Here is a 10,068-nt window from a genome sequence, read left to right as displayed (position 1 = left end):
TTACTAGCAGTTGATTATACCAAAAGAGTTTTAATAGAGGATTGTCCTCTATCTCCCAACACATATGAAATTATGAATTATATAGATGAGAATGCTGATTTCGAACAACAAGATAAATATGATTTACTTGTTATCGAAGCATGTTTAGTAGAAAACGATAAAATCTGGATAATTGATTCAGGTGCCATTAATCATGTATGCACTATTTCACAGGAAACAAGTCCTGAAGACAGTTGACAGAAGGTGAAACAATCTTTAAGTTAGGGACCAGGGAGATTGTTTCGACCAAAGCAATGAGAGATATGAAGTTATTTATAGGAGATAAGTACATTTATTTGAAAAATGTATATTATATTCCTTCTATGAAAGGAATCTAATACCTATCTTCTGTTTGCTAGAACAAAATTATAAAGTTTATTTCGAAAATGGTGAAGCGTTTATCAATAAGGGAAATAAACAGATTTGATATGCAAAATTAGAAAATAACTTGTACATGTTAAAACCAACTGAGATCAAAGCTGTTTTGAACATAGAGATGTTTAAAACTGCTGGGACTCATAAGAAAAGGAAGATTTCTCTAAATGCCTATCTTTGGCACTTGAGACTAGGTCACATAAATCTCAACAGGATTGAGAGATTGGTTAAGAACGGTCATCTAAATAAGTTGGAAGATAGTTCATTACCACCATGTGAGTCTTGTCTTGAAGGAAAAATGACAAAAAGATTTTTTCTAGAAAATGTCTTAGAGCCAAAGAACCCCTAGAGCTGATTCACTTAGAAATTTGTGGGCCTCTAAATGTTAGAGCAAGAGGAGGGTTTGAATATTTCATCAATTTTATAGATGATTATTCCAGGTATGGGAATGTTTACCTAATACATCAAAAGTCTGAAACTTTTGAAAAGTTCAAAGAGAGGTTGAGAACCAATTAGGTAAAAAGATTAAAACGTTTTGATCGGATCGAGATGGTGAGTATATGGACATAGAATTTCAGAACTATTTGATAGAACATGAAATTTAGTCTCAACTCATAGCCCTAGGCAGACCTCAGTAGAACGGTTTGGCAGAGAGGAGAAACAGAACCTTGTTGGACATGGTTCGTTCCATGATGTGTTACTCTCAATTACCAAATTCTTTTTGGGGACACGCAGTTGGGATTGCAATGTATATTTTGAACATGGTTCCCTCGAAAAGTGTTTTTGAAACACCTTACGAGCTCTGGAGAGGACGTAAAGGAAATTTACACTACTTTAAGATTTGGGGTTGTCCAACACATGTGTTGGTGCAAAATCCTAAAAAGCTAGAACACTGCTCAAAAGTATGCCTATTTGTAGGCTACCCAAAAGAAACTAAAGGTGGTCTCTTTTATGATCCCCAGGAAGATAAAGTATTTGTATCGAAAAATGCAACCTTCCTGCAGGAAGAATATATAAAGAACCATCAACCTCACAGTAAGTTAGTAATAGAAGAAATGTTCAGAGAAACGACAAACGTATCAACAAGAGTTGTTGATCGAGCAGGTCCTTCAACAAGAGTTGTTGATAGAGTAGGTCCGTCAACATGAGTTGTTGATGAAACTGATACTTCACATCTTTCTCAAGAGTTGAGAATTCTTCGTCTAGTGGGAGGGTTGTGCAACAGCCTGACCGGTACATGGGTTTAACTGAAACTCAAGTCATCATACCAGATAATGGTTTAGAGGATCCATTGTCTTTTAATCAAGCAATGAACGTTGTGGACAAAGACCAATGGATTAAAGCATGGACTTTGAAATGGAATCTATGTATTTCAATTCTGTCTGGGATCTTGTAGATCAATCGAAAGGGGTAAAATCCATCGGTTGCAAGTGAATCTACAAGAGAAAACGAGACCAAGCTGGTAAGGTATAGACCTACAAAGCTAGACTTGTGACAAAAGGGTTTACCCAAAGAGAGGGGTAAGATTTTGAAGAAACCTTCTCTCCAGTTCCCATGATAAAGTCTATTAGAAAACTCTTGTCCATAGTCACATTTTATGATTATGAAATATGAAAAATGAGACAGCTTTTCTAAATGGCTATCTTAAAGAGAATACCTATATGTCTCAACCAGAAGGGTTTATACAGCAGGGTTAAGAGCACAACGTTTGCAAGCTTAATTGATCCATTTATGGATTAAAACAAGCTTCTAGATCCTGGAATATGAGATTTGACGCTGCGATCAAATCTTATGGCTTTGAACAAAATGTTGAGAACCCTGTGTATACAAGAAGATTGTCAACAAAACTGTCGCTTTTTTGGTGTTGTATGTTGATGATATTCTACTCATTGGGAATAAGGTAGAATATCCAGTTGACGTTAAAAGATGGTTGGCTTCACAATTCCAAATGAAAGATTAGGGAGAAGCATAGTATGTTCTTGGAATCCAAATAGTTCGAAATCGCAAAAACAGGACATTGGCATTATCTTAAGTATCTTATATGCCAAGATGTTAGGTATAAAATGCAAAATTCCAAGAAAGGATCTTTACCTTTCAGGAATGGAATTCAAAGAGTCCTAAGACACCTCAATAGATTGAATAGATGAATTCCATATGCATCTGCAGTTGGGAGTTTGATGTATGCAATGTTGTGTACTCGTCCTGGCATATGCTATGCCATAGGAATTGTTAGCAAATTTCAGTCCAATCCTGGTCATAACCATTGGACTGTTGTTAAAAATGTTCTCAAGTATCTTTGAAGAACGGGAGATTATATGCTCGTGTATGGTCCTAAGGATCTGATCCTTACTGGATACACTGATTTTGACTTTCAGACCGATATTGATTCGAGGAAATCAACTTTGAGGTCAATATTCACTCTGAACGGAGGAGCAGTTATGTGGAAAAGCATCAAGCAGAGTTGTATTGCGGACTCCACAATGGAAGCTGAGTATGTTGCTGTAAGTGAATCAGCAAAAGAAACATAGCTGATCCATTTATGAAGGCTTTCTCGGCTAAAGTGTTCGAGGGTCACCTAGTAGGACTAGGTCTACGAGTTTTGTATCACTAGGGCAAGTAGGAGAATTGATGGGTATTGTGATGCGTTAGTTTATTGTATTTGTACATTTTATTCTCTCCATGTAAACTCAACATTGTATATATTTGTGTATATTGATCCACTGAAGTTTTAGTCCAAGTGGGAGTATTGTTGGGTTTTATGTCCTAAAAACCCGCAGTTTGTAAAATGATATACATTTTTTATTATCAATATACTTGTTATTGATCTCATAAATTGTATGAAAGTCTAAATCAAATAAACTAAGACCCATCATTATTGTATGAGTACTTGAACTTTATGTGGAGACATAAGGGGGGATCACGTTCGAGTAAATAGTCAAAATGATCTATGGTACATAAATGAGGTTGGGTACCTTATTTTGGTAACACCATTGGATGCGGCCTACTCTATAGTTGTTACAAAGAGTTGTAAAGTGCTACATACGATGTGATCCTAATTCGTACATGTTATGACATGAGGATTGGGGGTGTCCTTTGCAATGAGTTTGCATAAGATCAGGACCAAGAAATAAGTCACTCTTACTTTAGCCGAGAGGGTGATAACGGGCAGAAATGCACGTTATCATAGTGCTAAATCCTTATATAATGTTGAATTGCATTGATGAAATATGTTAAATTGTGTCCATTAAACGTAAATTCTATAATATTGCGGTCGCATGCGTCCAGTGCATTAGAGCGATTGATCTTTATATTTTTGTACAGAATAATGTGTTAATGCAATGTAAGGAATGCGATCATAGGAATACATTGGTCGAGCGCAAATTCACCGCAAGACTTTGCGTTGATCGTGCTCGCAAACATGCACCCAAGAAGAATCACCGCAACATGGTAGGCGCATCCGGACGAAAGGAAAATTAAGATGATGGGACAGAAAGCTGACGGTAGTCGGATCCAAATTAAGTTGACAGCAAGATAACAATTATCCGGTCACAAATTAAGATGATGGGACAGAAAGATAACGGTCACAAAGTACATCTAGCTTTATCGGTGACAATTATCCGGCATATCAGTCAGGAATTAAAGCTGTCCCATCTATACAACCAGGAGAGAGAAGCCGCATTTTCCTTTGATGCCCTATAAATACCAAGTGCATTCTTCAGAGAAGGGGAAAAGCAGTCGATCAACTCATCACCATTACAAGTTCATCCCCCTGTTCATAGTTGTCCTTTCCATTTTACGGCAGAGCAAGAGAAGGGTGGTGACACTAGAGATTGTCCAATGCAGCTCAAGAGAGAACCTTGAGGCGTGAGAGCAGAAAGCGAACTGACTCTCACAAAAGCGAGAATATCTTTAGAGTACGAGTAGAAACAGTGTAACGCCTGGCAGAAGAAATTGCTTCAGGCTCTTTACTATACTTGCATTGTTATTCTGTACTTCATCTTATATCTATTCAATGGAAGTTCTATTTCTACATCTGCTCACTCTCTTAATACGCACGAGTCACTAAACTAGTTAAATGGGTTGAGAGGAACTAAGCTAATATGATCTAGGAAGTTCATTGCTTGCGATTGTTTTGTTTTATGTTGTGCAAAATACCCCTTTAGAGTTACTTGAGAGAGAATCTAAAGAAAGAACCTAATGATTCGACAAAGCTAGGTTAGAATTTGGACTCAAGAGAGCAAGATTATAACTGCATAAACAACAGATAGGGACTTAGAAATAAGCTCTGTTTGTCAACCTGCATCGCATGCATCCTAGAGATGAGAATGATATGATATGGTCGCCTTATTTGTGTGTGTGTCATTTCTCATCGCATAAATAAGAATAGAGGCTTATGTGTAGGTCCTAGAGACTTAGCGCATATACCGCATGCCGAAGAAATCTTATTACTAATTTTGAATAAGATATGGATGAATCGCTTAGCGATGCTTGGGCGAGGTTTAAAAGGTTGGTCCGAGACTGTCTGCATAATGGGCTACCAGATTTCCTGCAAATGGAAATTTTCTACCACAGTTTGAATCCTGCTTCGCAAACCACTGCCAATATGGCATCAGCTGGTGGTCTGCTTGACTAGACTTATGATAAGGCGAAGAATATCCTGAACCGCATCTCCAAAAATCATGAAGATTGGAGGGAGAGTGACTAAAGATTAAGACTCAAGGATTCTAATGCAAATAATGGTACTATTGTCTCATTGCAAAACCAAATGACCACAATGATGAATTTGATTCAAGGAATGACGATCAACAGCCCAACATCGCAAGGTGGGCAGATTAACGCAATAAGTCAAAACACTGCAAGGTGTGCGATTTGCGGTGATGGGCATGCAATGGAAGATTGCCCGCAAAATCCACAGTCTGTATATTTTGTAAAGAACAACCTCTTTTCAAACACCTACAACCCCGGGTGGAAAAACTACCCCAATTTTTCTTGGAAAAATCAACAAAAAAATTTTCAATCAGTGGCTCAAAAAGAAGGGCCACCAAGATTCTTTCAACGCAGTAATGGTCAACAGAGCAACCAAGCAAGTAGCTCACAAAAACCACTGCAATCTTCTTCTCTAGAAAGCCTATTGAAGAAATACATAGAGAAAAACGAGACAGTGCTTCAAAGTCAGTATATAATATACCCAGTAAGTATTTCTCACTTAAGGTAGTGACCAAATGTACAGTCACATGCAACATGTCATAAAAACATATGATTGAGACCCAAAACATAAACTTATAATAACATGAGGTGGTCGGTTATGCTTTCAACGTAAGTTTCTCCACCCTGATAGGCAGATGAGAACCTAAGCGAAAACTAACCCTTCTGATGATTAGCGGGTCATGCAATTAGTAGGGCCAGAGTCGCATCCAACATCAACCATTAGCATAAACGTAAGGTTGGACTAGAGGGGTGCAACCATACATACCCTACTAGCCCCTAGCATGAACATAACGTAAGATTGGGCTTAGAGGGATGCAACCATACATACCCTGTCAGCGCTGGAAGTATAACCTATACCTAATTAAAACTCGATCTTAACATAATCGTGAACAAACATAATGCATGGGGTCCCTTGTAGAGAAACATGTTTTAAACATGTGATGCAACATAAGAATAAGAACATAATAAAGCAACATTTCAAAGGTATACTACCATAAAACACTTAACGAGAAGGTGAGATAAACTACTTACCTTGATTGTGATCCTAATTATCCCTTATTATTCCTTATGGTTTGATCAGTAGAGCTTTCCCTCTTAAACTAGAAGGAAATTTGGGCAGCACTTCCCTCGCGTTTCATCCTTCTAACTAACAGAATTACTTCACCCTTTCCACATGATTTTTACTACTGAGTTTTGTTTGAGAATCAGTTTAACTTCCAGCCCAAAGCCTCCTATTTATAGCCGTTTCCAGCTCTTCTTTGTATGACAACTCATCCTACACATGGCTTCTTTAAAATTACTTAGGTTTAAGAATTTCTCTTAATAAGACACCTAATTTTGGCTAACGTTTGCCCTTACATCATCCACCTTTGTTTATATTCCATTTTAGGGTTTTCCATGTATAATCTATACGATCGTGGCCAAATTCAATGCATAATCCACGCTTCTGTCCAAATCTCGCTCTTTCTGTTTTTAGAATCTCGCTCTCTCTAGCTTTCTTGCTGGTTTGGCTCTCATGACTCTCGCTCTCGCTGGTTTTACTCTCGTGGCTCTCGCTCTCTCCCACTTTCTCGCTGAGAATCTCGCTCCTCTCACTCTCCTCAATTTTTCTCCAATCTCGCTCTCTCCAATTTTCTTTCCAATCTCGCTCTCTCCAATTTTCTCTCTAATCTCGCTAGTTTTCACGCGTGGGTTGCCTTCACTGCTTGTGGATTCCACTTCCCCTTTTTAAATCTTTCAAATTTTAAGAGTATATGGGCAATTAGTTCACCTCCAATTCTTCCAATGAGCAGTGCCCAAACAAAAAGTTATCTACTGCCCTTGGTCTCTTGAATTAGATAACGTCCAACTTCTAATTAATCCTCCCTAATTCTGCCCCCTTATTCATTATTTTTGGATAATTAATAAATTTCTTATTTTTTTTTCAATTCTAAATTTTCACCCGATTTTCCTATTAAATTTATATATTTTTCATTCTTAATTATATATTTTATTTGTTTTCCTGCTTTCTAAATTAGGATTAGGGTATTACATTTATCACCCCTTTAAATAAAATTTCGTCCTGCTTAACATTTGACATTTAATTTCCTGTAGTGTATGCGTACAAATTTGGGTTGTTACACTTTCTATCTCGGGGTCAATATTTGACTTTCGATGCATCGCCTATACTTCAAATATTGTTTGCAGTTTGGTCGCACAATCTATAATACGCCTAAGATTGAAAGGGTGCCTGCGAAAACACAAAAAAACTTTACAAAACATTAGCTGCCAAGTCCCCGGCAATGGTGCCAAAAACTTGTTGGGATATTTTAGGAACGCATTTTGTTTTATTTTAATTATTAAGGACGGATGGGTTTGAACATGAAATCATGCATTAGACATAACTGATGCGTTTACTCCCATGCGTCTGAGGTCATGCATCAGAATGATGATGCATTAATCTTAGCATGCAATGACCACGTGTTCCTATCATAAGTTTTCTTACGCTTGCGCCAAGTATAACACAAACGCAAGTTTCTAGGGTAATCCGAGGTCGAACACGGGGACTTGTCACTCAATAATATTTGTGAAATGATGCATTTGAGGCGGGGAATAAGAATAAAAATAAAGCGAAGAAAGTTTAAATGACTTATACACTACTCCTACTCCTAGCTAAACAAATTGAGCAATAGAAGGTTTACAATGAGAATAGGTAGAAAGACAACAACCAATAACGCATAGTAATGTTTACTATCTTAAATCGCCCGAGTAATCACAGCTCGTTGCACTAACACATTAAACCTTTCACCAAGCAAAGAGGATTAACTCACTATATTCGCACAACGCATACCTCTCGGTGGGTTGCTTCATGCATCCTATCTCTAGGCTACACGATTAAACATGCGATTGACTTTGATAAATAAAAGCTGAAGATAAAATATGACAGAGATGAAGATGATGAAGAAGATGGTAATGAAGGAATTAAGATTTTTCATTGATCACAAAATATCTTAATATCTTAAGCTAAAATGTAATACAATACAGAGATTAGAAGGGGGACGAAGGAATCTGCGTCAAGGCTGCCGGTGGTGCCATGGTTGAATGGTGGAGATGTCTCTCTCGAACTCTATCTCTGGAGAATGCTCCGATGGTCACTCGGTCTGGGTTGTGGAGATGAAGAATTCTCACTGGAAATCTTTTTCAGGCTCTCATCTGTGATCACAAACTTCTGCCTTGAGGTAGAAGCTCAGATGTCTTAAAATGAAGGTCTCAAGGGCTATTTATAGAGTTTGGACACCGACAACTGTAATGATGCAGGTATGGCTCACTGCTGCTTTTGTCGCGGTATAGGCATTGTCACATTGCCTTATTTTGTTGATACTCCTAAGGTATGCGTTCGAACTGAATTTCAGCTGAAGTTATCAACACGTTCTACCCATCTTGCGATCTTCTATTATGGTTGTCAATCCATGGCCGCATTCTCTATTTGTTCACCGCTTTCTCCATGCGTTAGACGCATATGTTTACCGTAACTTCCTTGCGGTAGATTGGCTTCAGCGCATGTATTTGTCTGTGATTGTTAGCTTCAAATGTATGTGTGTGATTCCTAAGATCGCTACAAATATAGACACTTTGGCATGAAATAATACATAATATTGGGCCAGTGAGGATTTAGGTGCCAATCGACGCAAAACTCAATTTTTCACAAATTCCAAGTATTATCACTGCGTTTTCTACCATTTAGCCTTCATAATTCTAAATAAAAGTCTTATAATAACTGTCATTTCTGCCAGTTATCAGCAACGCAAGAAGAAGATAAGGAAAATAGAGCAGTAGAACTTGAGGTTACGTCAACCTCAAAATCAAATGAAATGGGAACCGTGAAAGTTCAGTTACCACCCTTCCCTCAGAGGCTAAGGAAGAAGAAAAATGAAGAGGTACAGTACCAATGCTTCCTGTCTATGCTAAAACAATTACATGTTAATATTTTATTCAGTGAAGCGATTGAGGAAATGCTTGCCTATGCCAAGTTTCTAAAGGACATGGTAACTAAGAAGAGAGGCATTGGAAAATTTGCCACGGTGGCACTAACGCAAAGTTCCAGATCTATTATCCCATCGAAGATGAGCGATCCTGGGAGCTTCACTATTCCTTGCTCCATAAGACTCTATATTGGGAAAGCCCTATGGGACTTAGAGGCCAGCATATATTTGATGTCACTGTCAATCTTTCGACAATTAAATGTGGGGAAACTTGTGCCTACATCCGTGACTCTCCAACTGCCCGACAAATCTCTGGTTCATCTAGAGGGTAAGGTGAATAACGTGCTAATCACGATTGATAAATTTATTTTGCCAACTGACTTCATCATCCTGGATTATGAGGCCGATAAAGATGTGCCCATCATTTTGGGGCGACCTTTCCTATCAACGGTCGTGCTCAAATTGATGTGCACAAGGGAGAAATCACTCTGACCATCATCCTGGATTATGAGGCCGATAAAGATGTGCCCATCATTTTGGGGCGACCTTTCCTATCAACGGTCGTGCTCAAATTGATGTGCACAAGGGAGAAATCACTCTGACCATCATCCTGGATTATGAGGCCGATAAAGATGTGCCTATCATTTTGGGGCGACCTTTCCTATCAACGGTCGTGCTTAAATTGATGTGCACAAGGGAGAAATCACTCTGAGCATAAATGGACAGGAGCTCAAATTTAACATAATTCGTGCCATGAAATTTCCTGATGAGGAAGACTTGCCAGATTCTGAAGATGACCTGAATTTGATTGAAGAAGAAAAGTCTGATGAAGAGTCTAAAGAAGAAGATGCCAATGCATCCGTAGCTGCCTACAATGAGATCGTAGCAAAAACAAACAAAGAAGAAGGATTGATCGCAACACAAGAAGAAGAGCCGAAAGAAGAAAGAAAAATAACGTAACCTTCTCTCGTGGAACCACCAACAC

This window comes from Benincasa hispida, chromosome 1, assembly GCF_027475165.1.
Source record: "Benincasa hispida cultivar pf3 chromosome 1, pf3_genome.v1.1, whole genome shotgun sequence".
Classification (NCBI taxonomy): Eukaryota; Viridiplantae; Streptophyta; class Magnoliopsida; order Cucurbitales; family Cucurbitaceae; genus Benincasa; species Benincasa hispida.
The sequence above is the reverse complement of the archived record's forward strand: the minus strand, read 5'-3'. Positions refer to the sequence as shown.